Below are 14,548 nucleotides of genomic sequence, written 5' to 3'. Positions count from 1 at the left end.
GAAATTTTTATAGCGGACGTGTTTGCAAGTCCTAGCCATAAACAGAGATTTAAATATAGCATCTAGTAGCAGCTCCCTTTTTCACCTATTTATGTTAAATAAAACGAACAAACAAAAACCACCAGTTTGATTTGTGCTATATAGTAGCCTGCCCAATCATGTTTTTTAGTTGTCACAAATTCTCTCCTGTGTTTCCTGGCTATGTTATGAATACATTCTCTACTTTCTACAAAAAGTTGTTCTTGCACACACCTTCAAGACTTAACTAATTTATTATGGTTTCACAGAGCAGAGTCTACTTCATCAGATACATAAAGGTGACAGGTACATAATGGGTATAAGAGCAGCTATGATCACATCTGAAATGGACCATGAGTAGAATCCATCAAACAGAGAGGAATGAGACCTGTGCTGATGAAGAAAATGGGTGGATAACCAAAACCTGGAGGGAATAGTAGGATAGCACCATGAATTCCTTATGTTCACATTGTAGCCATCTGCACAGGGGTATGGTGAAAACAAAGCCTAGCTGTGCTTGCTGCAACCAACCATCTGTTAGTCAAGCAGTGACATGGTTTTGACAGGGAGTAAACATAAGTGCTTACCTTTCTATGTTTGGACGACCTGGCTTCACTGAGTTCCTTTCTTCTTAAGTTCATTGAAGTGAAATGAAGCAAAGGCTCTACCAGGGGAGCAACCGAATGACCCTAGGAAACCGCAATATGGTGCCCATGAGACTATAGGTCACAACAATATAATATGAAGTTCTAAAGGTCCTTATAGTAGAGAAAGTTAAGAATGCTAGATGCATGTTTCAAAGACTGTGAATTGCTATGGACTGGGACTTCGGCTCAGAAAGTTGGGACACGTGTTAAGAGTGTCTCATTTGGAAAGGCTTGGAGTCCAGTTGGTATTTATTTATGACATCTGTATGCCTCCCCACAACACAAAGTTCTCTGAGCAGCTTACAACATATAAGAAAACAATGGAAACACAAATAAGACATCAAACTATAAAATCAAAGATAACATAAATACAACATAAACCAAGTCCAGTTGCACCTCCAAAGTTAAAATCCAGAGAGAGGCCCAGACATCATCGTTTATTTAAAATAACTGAGTGGTCTTTATCTGGCACCAACCCCACAAAGATGGCACCAAGGAAACATTTTTGGGTTTGCTGTTCTAGGGAGCATCATCACTGAAAAGGCCCTCTTTTTTGTGAAAATAAAAAAAAATCCTTCCAGTAGCACCTTAAAGACCAACTAAGTTAGTTCTTGGTATGAGCTTTCGTGTGAATGCACACTTCTTCACACTGTGTATCTGAAGAAGTGTGCATGCACACGAAAGCTCATACCAAGAACTAACTTAGTTGGTCTTTAAGGTGCTACTGGAAGGATTTTTTTTATTTTGACTATGGCAGACCAACACGGCTACCTATCTGTAACTCTTTTTTGTGGTTAATTGGTGAGATCACTTGGTTACGGATCCAAAACTACCATGACTTTTCTTATGGCATTCTTTGGAGGAAGAGGCAGCTCCTTCTATTAAATTAAATAAACTAAGCTGAACCATTTTTTTTTAAGTCCACTTAAAATCCACCAATGAGAGGACCATATGTAGCTCCTGGGTGAGGAAGTTCTAAAGATGTGGGGCCACTGAAAATGGCCTGGTGCCATAGGCGCCGACTCCATGGGGCCTGAGGGGGCCCGAGCCCCCTCAAAAATTCGTTTGGGGGGGCTCCGCCCCCCCAATAATCTCGGGCACCCCTCCAGCAGAGTGCCATCGCCGCCCCTCCCCCAGCCCTAAATGCACAGGGTCGGGCTGCATGCCTCCTGCCCTCCCTCCCGAGCAAAAGCTCCACCCAATTTCCCTCACAGCTGATTAATAGGCGCAGCACGCTCTCCCCTATTCGCTCACGAGGAGGCGGCACCACTTTATCTGCATATTCATGAGCTTATTTATTATTCATGAGCTTTCCCGGGCCCCTCCAAAAAAATTTTTTATAAGTCGGCGCCCCTGCCTGGTGCCCTCCAATCGGGGGGGGGGGGGTTGATGGCAGATGAGGATGCAGGGACCCAGGATCTGCACAGATTGATATGGGTGCAGATAGTCCTTCCAATAAACTCCTCACAAACCACTGAGGACTTTAAAGGCAAAAATTGGCACTTTAAATTAACTCCAGAAAGAAATAGCTAAGAGTAGTTTGGACGAAGAAGCTTACAGATTTTTTAAAAAAATTGGCAAGTTTTTTTAATTATAAAGATAAGTGATATTTAAAGAGAGATTACGCTATAAAAGAGGGATGGTTCCAGTTAGCCCTCTATCAATTAAAAATAAATGTTAGATTAATTAAGGACATTTCTCAAACTTATCACACTGGAATTGAAACAACAGCCTGCATTAAAATTATGCTTTCCCCGCCTGCTTAGTTAATATAAATGCACTCCTCAGACATCCTCTGTGAAAATGAGGGCTACCAAAAACATAATTCCTGGAATTCAGACAGAGTTGTAAGATTAAAACAACTCTGGCTCAAATCCATTCTCTTACCACAGCTGAAATCAATATTGCAGGACAAATAGTTCCTGCTATTAATAAAACATTGGACCACTTTTCAAACAATGCCACACAGCCCAACCTTATTCGTATATTCTCAGGCATAAGCCCTTCTACACTCATTGAGGATTGCTCCCAGTTGACTATGAACAGGATTGCTGCCTTAACTATTTCACTCATTAATATACCATTCTTCACTCCATAATCAAAATAAAAAAATTCCTTCCAGTAGCACCTTAAAGACCAACTAAGTTAGTTCTTGGTATGAGCTTTCGTGTGCATGCACACTTCTTCAGAAGTGTATCTGAAGAAGTGTGCATGCACACGAAAGCTCATACCAAGAACTAACTTAGTTGGTCTTTAAGGTGCTACTGGAAGGATTTTTTTTATTTTGACTATGGCAGACCAACACGGCTACCTATCTGTAACTTCACTCCATAAGACACACTTTTTTCTTCCTAAAAAGTAAGGGGAAATGTCTGTGCATCTTATGGGGTGAATGCGTGGTCCCTGGAGCCAAATTGCCCAGGGGCAGAAAGCTGATCATGCTTTTTTTTTTTTTTGAAAGACGGAAGTGGGTGCTGAAACAAAGCTGCTGATCGCAAGCGATCGAAAGCTAGATAAGGGACGCTAGCAGTAAAAGAGGCTGCCTGGGAGGGGGGAGGTAAAGACAGCAAACTTGCAAGGAGAGGAGACAGGAAGACTAAATCAATGAGGAGAAAAATTAGAAGAAAAGGAGGAGCAAAAAACTGCTCCAGCTAAGAAAAAGACACCAAGGCAAACAAGAGGGAAGGGAGTGGTGAAAGGAAGCAGCTGATCGGTGGGATCGGGAGAGAGATAAGGGAGGCTAGGATAAAGGAGGCTGCCTGGGAGGGGGGAGGTAAAAGCCCAGGATTTTTACATTGGGTCACCCCAAATTCACCACCAGATCACATAGCATGTCCATGGCTACAGCCTGTACCAAAAAAAGGTCACACATCCACTGTTGACTGGGGCCACAATGGCACAAAGACGTGGTTACAAAGCACGGATCCACAGGGATTCTCAGGATTTTTGTATTGGGCTACCCCAAACTCACCATCAAATCACATGTCTGTGGCCACAGCATGAACCACAAAAATCATACATCCACTGTTTCATTCAGAATATATATTTTTTCTTGTTTCCCTCCTCTAAAAACTAGGTGCGTCTTATGGTCAGGTGCATCTTATGGAGTGAAAAATACGGTACTCAAGAATTCTGCAAAAGAGACTAGGCCAATGATGGGCAGTGAAGGACCCCATATTTCTTCCTGCTAACCATGATAACCATGCAAGTTGCAGAGAGGCAAGGCATATATAGAAAGCCTCGGCCATCTCAGGTTCTATCTGTGCTTCTGACTGACTGACTTTCAGAGCTAATCCAAGAGTTCCTTCTGTGTGAGGTTTTTCTGACGTTTTTCTTTTTCCTCTTGGTTTTAATGTATCAGTGTGAGGTGTTTTTTCTCCATTTGTTTGATTTGCTGTTGGTTGCTTTGGGTTCCCCTGAGCAAGATAAAGCAATTAACAAATTCAATATCGTTGACCTTTGTCTGTCTCAGGAGACAATGGAGGAGTGTGCTTTGGGACAATGGAGAAGTCAAACTGTTGGAAGGTTACAGCGCCTGCTGTGGCTGTAGGGACTGATATGAGAGACATGTTTAGTTGCAAATTTAATATATAAATTAACAACAACAACAATTATGTGCATTTACCTGCAAGGTGATGGCTGTCAATGGATTGGGGGGGCAGAATTCAGGAGCTAAAGTGAATTTAGAAGGAGGTTCTAGTTTGCAAAGTTTATGAGAAATTGGACTGTGGAATCTGCTGACAATATGCAATGTACCACTTTTTTTGTTACCCTGCGACTCTATTAGAAATCCTGTTCTCCTCAGGTCACTATATAAACAATTTCAGTAACTTTGTGGGTGGGTAGGAGCCTGAATAGCTGACAAGTCTCACTATCACTAGGATAGTTATATAATCAAATGTCTCAGGAGAGTCTTGTGTACAAAATGTAATAACGTCATACTACTTTATATAAACTGAGGGCAGAAGTCAAGGAAGCAGAGAACAAAGTCATTACCACTCTTTCATCGTGGGACTCATAATTCAATTACCCTTATTCCCACCTTGTACTCCAAAAGATAGCAATTTCTTTAGATGAAACTGGCAAATGGAAAGGCTGGTGTAGTGTTCTATATATTTGCAAGTCCTCCTTTTTCACCTTTCCTTCCACATTACTTTCCCTTTTGTCTTCTTTCTTTGTTTTCCAGTTTCTAAAAATGTACGTAACAAACAATCCCCATACAACCCCCCAAGAAACATTCCCATGCATATACAATGGAGTCAAACATTAAGTAGGTTTAGAAAGAGTTTAGAATTGATTGCATCAGTTATATGTTTTTTGTACTCTCCGTTGCTTTTCCACTTTTCAAACACCGAATAATGACACTTTTGAAAGTTTCAGAACACGAGTCAATTATTAGGGTTCTTAATTTTGATGAGTTTTAGATTCTGATCCCCAGTTTTGCAGCAATTGCAGTTTGGGTAGAGCTTTGGGTAGTAGCAGTGGTGTCCAAGGATACACAAATCTGTCAATTTTGCTTTTTCTTGGGTTCTCGTTTTTCCAGTTCTACAGATTTTTAACATTAATTTGATTTTTGAAGAAGAAGAAGAAGAAGAAGAAGAAGAAGAAGAAGAAGAAGAAGAAGAAGTAGTAGTAGTATTCATGGAAATTCTCCAGCATTTTAGTGTGAATTTCTCCTGGCCTACATACTTTTGCATTTTGGTGTCACAAGTATCCTAGCATGAAGAAGCAGGGATATAAGCCACCACTAACACCTCTGTCTTCCTCTCAATGATTCTCCCTGCCATCTGGAATCCCCCACTTCTAAATCTGCTCCAGAAAGTTGAGGGGCACTCCAGAGCTAATTTAGAGGGGTGAGGGTATCCCTGAAAATTGCTTCCTTCCTCAAAGGAAGACTTATTGTCAACTGAGCGATACCATTGGATACAACTCAATATATTTTGCTAAAAATCAAGATGTAGGTGGGGGGAAACCACTGCATGTCCTAACAGCCCCATTCTGCAGAAAATACTACCACCCCTTCTGCTTGGCTCATTTCACAAATATTAGAAAGATGCAACTCATAGCTTTAATTCAGATATAACACCTCAGACAGGGCAGTAACTGTTTCATTGTTTTATTTGGGGATAACGTCTGTGTTTTGGTTTTAACATCTTATGAAAAGAACTTTGGGATCATGTATCTTAAGTGGCATAGAAATGTAATTAACAGACAAGCACCTCACAATCTCCAAACAGCGGCCCAGATTTTTCACCCAAAAATGGCTTGTGGAACATGATGGAGAATGCAGAACTTAGCCAAATAACAACACCACTTAGAAAGGCTCCATGTTAACAGCCTATCACCCAAACTTTAGCAACATCCCTACTTAGTATGACTTATTGTCCTCACCAGTCCTTTTTTCCTAGAAAAATAGGCACTGGTACTCCTTATGAAGTTGTTACAGTAAGTGCCACACTTTTTAGCAACAAAAAAGAGGTGGTGGTACTGCATATACGGTACTTGAGTACCCTCTGAAAAAACACTGGTCCTGTTTAAGTTTCTGGAGATATGGATAAATCTTGGTTCAGCTTGCCTTCCGAAGGTTTGTCTAGAGCAGGGGTGGATAATCTCTTGCTCTCCAAAAACCATTGGATTATCCTCTTGGACCATTGGCCATGCAAGCTGGCGTTGATGGGAGCTGAAGTCTTAAAGCATCAGGGGGACCACAGGTTAGGCAGACCAGGTATAAAGAGATATAGCTGCAGTTTTTATCTTGCTGTGTAGCAAGGTTCAAGAGGGAGGGATACTGGTTCATTGGATTGACAAGAGTTTTTACTGATTAAAAATTAACCACCATAATATCTACAGTAAACTGTAAATATTAGTTGCTTACAGTGTTTGTTTATAAGCAGATTGCATATTTATTAATAAAGTTCCTGCCCCTGCTTCAGAAATGAACTCATTAGATAGCTTTGACAAGCCATTATCTCATGGGCTCTGTGCCTCTTGTCTGCAATATGTGGGTAATAATCTACTTCATCAAGTTGTGAGGGTCACTGAGCTAATGCAGATGGACATCCAAATAGCACTATATGATTGCTAATTATTATGTGTTGTTTAACTGCATCTGCAGTTCCTGTCCATTTTACTCCAGAGTAGTACTAGTAAAGACAACAGGATAGCAGGGGATTGAGCTAGATGGCCCCCTGGGTCCTTTCCAATTCTATGATTCTATGGCATTCCAAAATAAGAGCACCAATGTGCCATAAGATCAATTTTATCTACATATACATGGAAATCGAAATTGGCTTCTTTAACTGTAGGTGACTTGACATGAATCATTAAATGTAACGGGCTCAAAATCTTTTATACTTTGCAAACTTAAGGGGGAGAAAAACACACCTAAGGATTACTTTTTCATTCCCATTTCTAGACTCTCTTTCAAATACAGTATCACCCTACTGGAATAATATTTGCAATTCCAAGATCTCTCTCTTTCTGATTGGTACAAGTAAGATCTCCCTGTATGCAAATGTTCAATTTTTCTTTTAGAAAAGATAGTGACTCTTTCAAGCTCTAATGTTCAGATAAGCTCAGTATTAAAACTGACTCTATTAGTCACATGTATTTAAGGAGAAATAAATGAATGCTGTTATATTTCCCCCCAGTTTCCTCCACAGTTCTCTTTCTAGCCTTCTAGCCTGCTATACAGACTAGGCTTTTTCATTTCTTGAAGGCACTCTAATTTACTGAAATATTTACTAAAGGTAAAAGGTAAAGGACCCCTGGATGGTTAAGTCCAAAGGCAACTATGGGGTTGCGGTGCTCATCTTGCTTTCAGGCCAAAGGAGCCAGTGTTTGTCTACAGACAGTTTTCTGGGTCATGTGGCCAGCATGACTAAACCACTTCTGGCGCAACAGAATTTACTACCCCACTATTCTTTCTATGGTTTTAGCCATAGAAAGAGAGATGGCTTATCAGGAAGGAGAGGAGCAAGGTCTTTATAGCCAATGCTCCAGTGGTACCATTTTGGCACTCCTTTCAGTTTGCTTACAGTATGTCCGCCTTGCTCCCCTTCCCCCTCCTGATAAGCCACAATGATGCTGGTCAGAGGGATGGTCATGTAAGTGCTGTTACTCCTCTGACAGTTACTGCCAAAGTTCTCTGTCATGTCCCCATTATTTGCCTGTTTTCTAAACTAAGAGCTCATCCACACTTCTACTTGTTCCATGCCTAGGAAGAACAGGTCCAGGCAGTTTTCCGCTTGTCCCATTCCTTCCCTAGGGAAAACTTGCTGTTTAGTTTTAAATTGGGGCAAATGTCAATGGCCGTTTGCTCTGAATGAGTGCTAAAGATCAGGTTTCCCCGGGAGAATGCAAAAAGGCAAGCAGAAGTCTGGATGAGCCCTAAGAAGATCCAAATTGTTGATCTAGACACCGCCAAACCTGCAGAACTATCAAGTTCAGCAAACAGATGAACTAAAATAGGTGACAAGAATGGGTGGGCAGGCGGGGGACACAGCTCTGTACTACTTTTGTGCAGGCTGCTTCGCATATTTTGGGGATTTACAGTGTCAAACTTGTGGGACCGTGGCATCATGGATGGTGATAGCTTTATAGACAGCATCATAACACCATCATAAATAGGGTGACATTTGCCTTTAGAAAAGAAGCATATCAGTCGTCAAGAACCCTAGATTAAGGATAGCACCCATGCCTTGGAACTGTTTTGAATTGGATACTTCCTTATCCCCTGGACTTTAAAGGTGTTTTTATTCGGGCTCCTGTTCTTTTATGATGGTCGGGAAGTGGGACAAAGGACAGTGAGCTTTTCTGAAATGGAATTACCAGTAGGTTGTCTCATGGAAAGGGGATAGAGTAATATGGAACCAGTCAAACTCTGCTGCCATAGGTTTTTTCTCCACCCTCCCAGTCTCCTGCCTCCTGCCAGTCTAGTGCTTCTCCACCATGCCACACTACTGCTGAAGCTTGTTGCCCATATCTGCCTGATAGGTGCTTGTCTACCGTATTATCCCCCCCCCATTTTTTTGCCTGAAAGCTTTATTTAATTGCTCATCAAATGGAGGTCCTTTACCCTCCCCTATCTGAAATCTGGCTAGCTCTGATTCTTTGGAAGAGTAGCAGAATGATAGAACAATTTATGTCAATAAGATGGAAAATACCAACGTTGCAGGCAGCAGAAGAGCTGCTGGGTCTTTAGCACAGAAATTAGGAGGCAACGAAAATGAATGAGAATAATGAAGATGTGACACCCCCCCTTTTTATGACTTTAAAATGATCCTAACAAAGGGATAATAGGACAAATGAAGGTTTTAACAATGATAATGACTCAAGTAACAAAGCCATGTTTTCTCCCATTGCACACCCCTAATTCTGAGGCTGAGTCTTATTTGATATGTTAATCTTGAGTGAATAAATAAGGAGTCCCTTGGTGCTTGCTTCACAATTGCTATTCAGCATGCAGATTTCCACTTCTGTGCTGAAATGTCATTCTTCTAGCTAGAAGTCCTTTAGGAAAGTAAAAACTCTCCCAACAAAAGGAGAGAAAAGATTGGCAATTGAAGATAATAGAGGGATAAAGCATGCAAGGTTATGGGAAATAAAGTCTTTAAACTCAGATATGCAAAATGAGATGGCATCTGCCTCTGCCAGCTAACACTGTCTTAACTGACACTGCTTTCTCCCCCTCCTTTCCATGAATCTTCTCCATCCAGTTTTTATTTCTGGTTTGAACAAAAAGGTTCAAAGGGAAACTCCAGCATGATGTTGATGAGTAACTCATTAGCAAATATAGTGCTGTTGCATTTGGTCTTAATGAGAATAGCATTCACACCAAAAAAAAGCAATAGGTGACTTAAGGTGTCAAAGTTATTTACCTTACAGTCATAGGCGCCGACTCCATGGGGCTTGAGGGGGCTCGAGCCCCCTCAAAAATTTTTTTGGGGGGGCTCAGCCCCCCAAATAATCTCGGGCCGGCGCCCTTCCAGGAGAGCGCCGCCGCCGTCCCCCGCCTCCTCCTCACCTGCTCCTTCGCCAGCCAGCCAGCCGCGCGCCCTAATCGGAGGCACTGCCGGAAATCCCGTGAGAACAGGGGAATCCCGACTGGCCACACCTCCCAGCCAGCCAATCGGCTAGCTGGGGGGGCGTGGCTTGCCCTATTTAGGGCCGGAGCCACTTTATTTGCATATTCATGAGCTTATTTATTATTCATGAGCTTTCCCGGGCCCCCCCAATATTTTTTCTAAGTCCGCGTCCCTGCTTACAGTGCAGATTTACCACTAATGACTGGTTTATTTCTAGGTACCACTGGCAGCTAAATGGATGTTGAAATCATCTCTGTTCTGCCGGTCTAATTCTGTCACTTGTGGTTTCATTGCCTTTAGAGATCCACCGTGTACAGCTAGTTTGTTTTCTCATATGAACCCTTGTCAAACACATAAGCATCTGATGAAGCAGGTTTGAGCCAGTGTGGTGTGCAATCCAGTGTAATGTAATGTAATGTAATGGTTAGAGTTGTTAGCATCACTCTGTCTCATAAGACAAGGGAGTGCACCTCTGCAGGTGAAGTCAAACTTCTGAAGAATCCCAGTGCTTGTTGTGGCTGCAGAGAGCCGTAACTGTTGGCTCCTGCATTGTTTTTGCTCTATAAGCCGCACTGAAGTGACATCTCTGGGCACAAGCCTGGGCAGTGTGTATGGAGGTCCTGGGCTGCCCAGATGACAAGACCCCCATCTTGGCCTCGCTGATGTGGTCCAAAGAAAAGCAAAGCAATGACTGGAGGAGTTGCCAGAAGGAGGTGTACAAAGTGCCATCCTACTGTTTTAGAGACTCCACTCCACATTTGTTTACTCCTTAGGCCTTTTCTTTCTTCTCTCACCTGGTTTAGCCACCAGTTGAAGTTGTTCCCAGGGTGTGGCCACTATCACATGCTGACAGCTTCTAGGAGCCACTGGCGAGAGCTGAGTGCAGGGTGGGGACCAAAGGTGGACAAACTTCCCCAGAAGAAGCACAACGTGTTCCCCACCAAAGGTACTATCCCTCCCCTAACACCCCCTACATCCTAATGGCTAGAGTGATGGACTAGGAACTAGAAGACCCAAGTTCAAATCCTCACTCACCCATAAAGCTCACCAGGTGACCCTGGGCCAGTCATTCTCTCTCAGCTTAAACTACTTCACAGGTATGTAAAGGTAAAGGGACCCCTGACCATTAGGTCCAGTCACGGACGACTCTGGGGTTGCGGTGCTCATCTCGGTTTACTGGCTGAGGAAGCCGGCGTACAGCTTCCGGGTCATGTGGCCAGCATGACTAAGCCGCTTCTGGCGAACCAGAGCAGCGCACGGAAACGCCGTTTACCTTCCCGCCGGAGTGGTACCTATTTATCTACTTGCACTTTGACGTGCTTTCGAACTGCTAGGTTGGCAGTCATTCTCTCTCAGCTTAAACTACTTCACAGGTATGTAGTGAGGATTAAATGGGGGGGGGATAAACCACATACACCACCTTGAGCACCTTGGTGGAAAGGTAGGATTTAAATGTAATAAAAATCATTTCTGTATTAACACTTGTGCTACACTCCCAAAAGAAAAGAAAAGCCAGAGGATTTTTTTGTTTCTGTCTTACTGTGTCATTACAAATGATTGATAGATGACATTTTTGGTTCCTGTCTATCAGACCTTGTGGCCCCTTAGGCCATGATTATCCTGTCACAGATGAAAACATCCTTAGATTTTAAAACGCAGTTTAAATGAGCGGCATTAAAATGCTGCTCATCCAGATTTGTAAAGGCTGCCCAGGGGAGTGCTCCCCTGAGGTCTTGGGCGGGAGAAATGAGATGTGTCTGCTTGGCTTCAAATGTTGTCAGCTTCCTCACTTTAGGAATGCATGGGAAGTTGGAAGCCAAAGGGGTTCTGATTCCCATTAGGATTCTCATTTGCAAGACCTTTGAAATCTTTGAGTGTCAGATAGAAATTGCAAACTTTTAAAAAAAGGAGAGAAAAGCCTTGTCCCATCCTACCATGTGGAAAGGTAAGCTGAGTGCGCCTTCCATTTACATAACAGAGAAAAATGTATATGCTGGGATTTTCTCTGTTGCTGATTTTCACTTGCCAGCCAACAAAGTAGCTCATTCTTCATTACTGAATGTCACCAAGTTTATCCTGTGTGACGAACCCAGTATAATTTCTGGATTACATGAGCGTTCACCGAACAGAACAGTTCTTATTAACTGAAGCCAGCTACTGCTGAGGAATGCAACATAGTTACTAGGCACAGAAGGGTGTCATCCTTAGCTGCAACTAACAATCAGAATGATATTTTTTTATTATTATTCCAAAAAGAAAAGAGGGTGGTGTTTGCACATTGATCTATCCCCTACCAAGCATTTATCTTCACACCACGGCCTGTGGCAAATCGTCCTCTTTGTTGGAAAATCGAGGCGTTCATTGCTGTAAAAATAATCCTTTAAATCAGCATCCACATGTACATCTACCTGGAAGTGAGCTTACTTATCACAGTGGAACTTATTTCTAAGGAAGCATGCATAGGATTGCACTGTTAAGCAGCTGAAATTATTTCTTTTTCATGGATGCATGACTGACAGGGCAATTTCTAGCTGAAAAAGAGCCTACTTTTCCATTACGTTTTGGGCATTTTCAAGGAGCACATACACAGTCTTTGGCATTTCTCTTTTGACAGTTGTGTTGAATGTGAGCAAAAACTATTTAGAGTGAAGGCTCACTGTGCCTTCTGAATCAGTACTGTGTTGCCTTCAGTGATGATGTTACCCAGCAGCCAAGCATGATTAGCTAAATGGCATAAGGACATTTGTGCTTCCTGAATAGTCTTGGGTTACCCATTGTCACTGACTCATTAAGGAACATAGGAAGAAGACTTATTTCAGTCCAGATTATTTGTCCACCTTGTGCAGGGGTAGCCAGTGTGCTGCCCCCTAGATGCTGTTGGACTACAACTTCCATCAGCCCATGCCAGTATCGTGAAATGTTGGGGGTGGTAGGAGTTGGAGTCTAACAACCTCTGGAGGGTATTGCTTTGGCTGCCCCTGGCCAAGCCCATCTTTGCCAACTCCAGTGCTTTTTTTCTGGGGGGGGGGGACGACGCAGGAGTACTCATACCCCTAAATATTTTGTGAATCTAATGGAAGAAGAAACTTAAAAAATTAAAAAAATTAGTTTCTTCTCTAGCACGGTGAATCGTCATTTTTGTTGAATAGCATGGTGAATGGTCACTTCTCTTGTCACCCCTGATGACGGCCTCATTTCCTGTCAGGGTGTTTCCTGAGTCTCAGATGGAAGTGAGCTTTTAATGTGTGAAGTAGGAGTTGAAATCTAGCCTGGAATCGGGAAGATATTACTGCACACAACCTCATGCCAGTATGGAAGTTACTGCGAGCTGTCAGCTGTGTAATATGACGTAATGCAGGTTCTTTGTACTTTTGTCCATTTACTGTATTTATTTTCCCCAATTTGAACTATAAAATGGTGATTTTCTTGAGTCAAAATGAGAGTACCCCTAAACATTTTTTAAGAGGAAAAACACTGGCCAACTTGACTAGCAGCAGCTTTCTAGGGCCTATTGCATCATGTCCTACCTGTTTCCTGTTAAAAAGAAAAACAAAGCAAAATAGCTGACCCACTAGGACTAATGGGACACTGGTGCACCAACCTCAGCCACCACTCAGTCTTCTTGCTTACAGCCAATCCGAGGGGTCGCCCTGCCTGCTGGCTTCCTCCTCCTCTGTAGTCTCAGTGTTGCCCTTGTAGAACTCACCAGGGAGGAAAATGGGGGCAAAAATGTCAGTCATTATCTCTGTCCCCACCTACTGTTGGGGCTCCATGCCTTCCACCCCACCAGCCGCAACGGGCACCAGCTGCCACTGCAAAACAGGAGTTGTCAGGAATTAAACCTGGGATTTCTACAGGCAAGGCAGCTGCTCTGCTAATGAGCTCTGGTTCCCCCAAAGGAAGAAGAAGTACTTGCAGTCATTAAAAGATTGGTGCAGCAGAGAGAGGAAACAATAGCAGCAAACAGAAATGGATAATGGCGAACATTCTCACAAGGAAAATGGTCCTGTCTCCCGTGCACTATTTTCCACATGAAAATTGAAACAAGAGAGCACTTGGCACAGCCCTAGTAATTTTCCAAGGCTGCCAATTGTTGAGCGAGTGAATCCATTGATTTCTGATTAGAGAACCCTTCATATAGAAATCTGTAGGAGACTAACCCAACTCCCCGTGATGCTGGAATGTCTATGAAGGCACTTTTTGGGGAGAATAATCACACATTAAATATAAAAGGAACTTTGGCTTCTGCGTTATAATTAATACATAAATCAAAACACTGTTCTTCCTACCTTGGAGCTCAGCAACCAGCAGCAGTTAATAACTTATACATAGATGTAAATTAATAACACTGTTCAAATTAAATTATATCTCTTTCATTTTTAATATGCAATGTCACGTAATGGAAAAAGATCACATCACATTTTGTACAACATAAACGGTAGATATGTTAGGGCTGAACTGGCTATAAAATAACATGAAACTAAGTAGTCTCATTAAATGTAGCAGTAGGGAACCGATTTAGAGAAAACTTGCACTCAGAAAACCTGCAACTGCCAAGCTGATACTTCAAAAACACACCATGTGTAAAGGGTAGGAACTTGCATGCTTGAGGCACATCACAAAGCTTGAGGTTGCTACTGTTATGATGAAACAAACACATACTTTATTTGTTAGGAATTACATCTACAGGTACAAAAGTATGTGGACATTGCCAAATTAAGAGGGTGGCTGTGATTTGTTTTGCATATGGTTTTGGAAAGCATTAATCAGGCAGGCTGGCCTTTAAACACACCAAGT

This window comes from Podarcis bocagei, assembly GCF_964188305.1.
Source record: "Podarcis bocagei genome assembly, chromosome: 4".
In the NCBI taxonomy this organism is placed as follows: Eukaryota; Metazoa; Chordata; class Lepidosauria; order Squamata; family Lacertidae; genus Podarcis; species Podarcis bocagei.
This window is presented reverse-complemented; position numbering follows the sequence as displayed.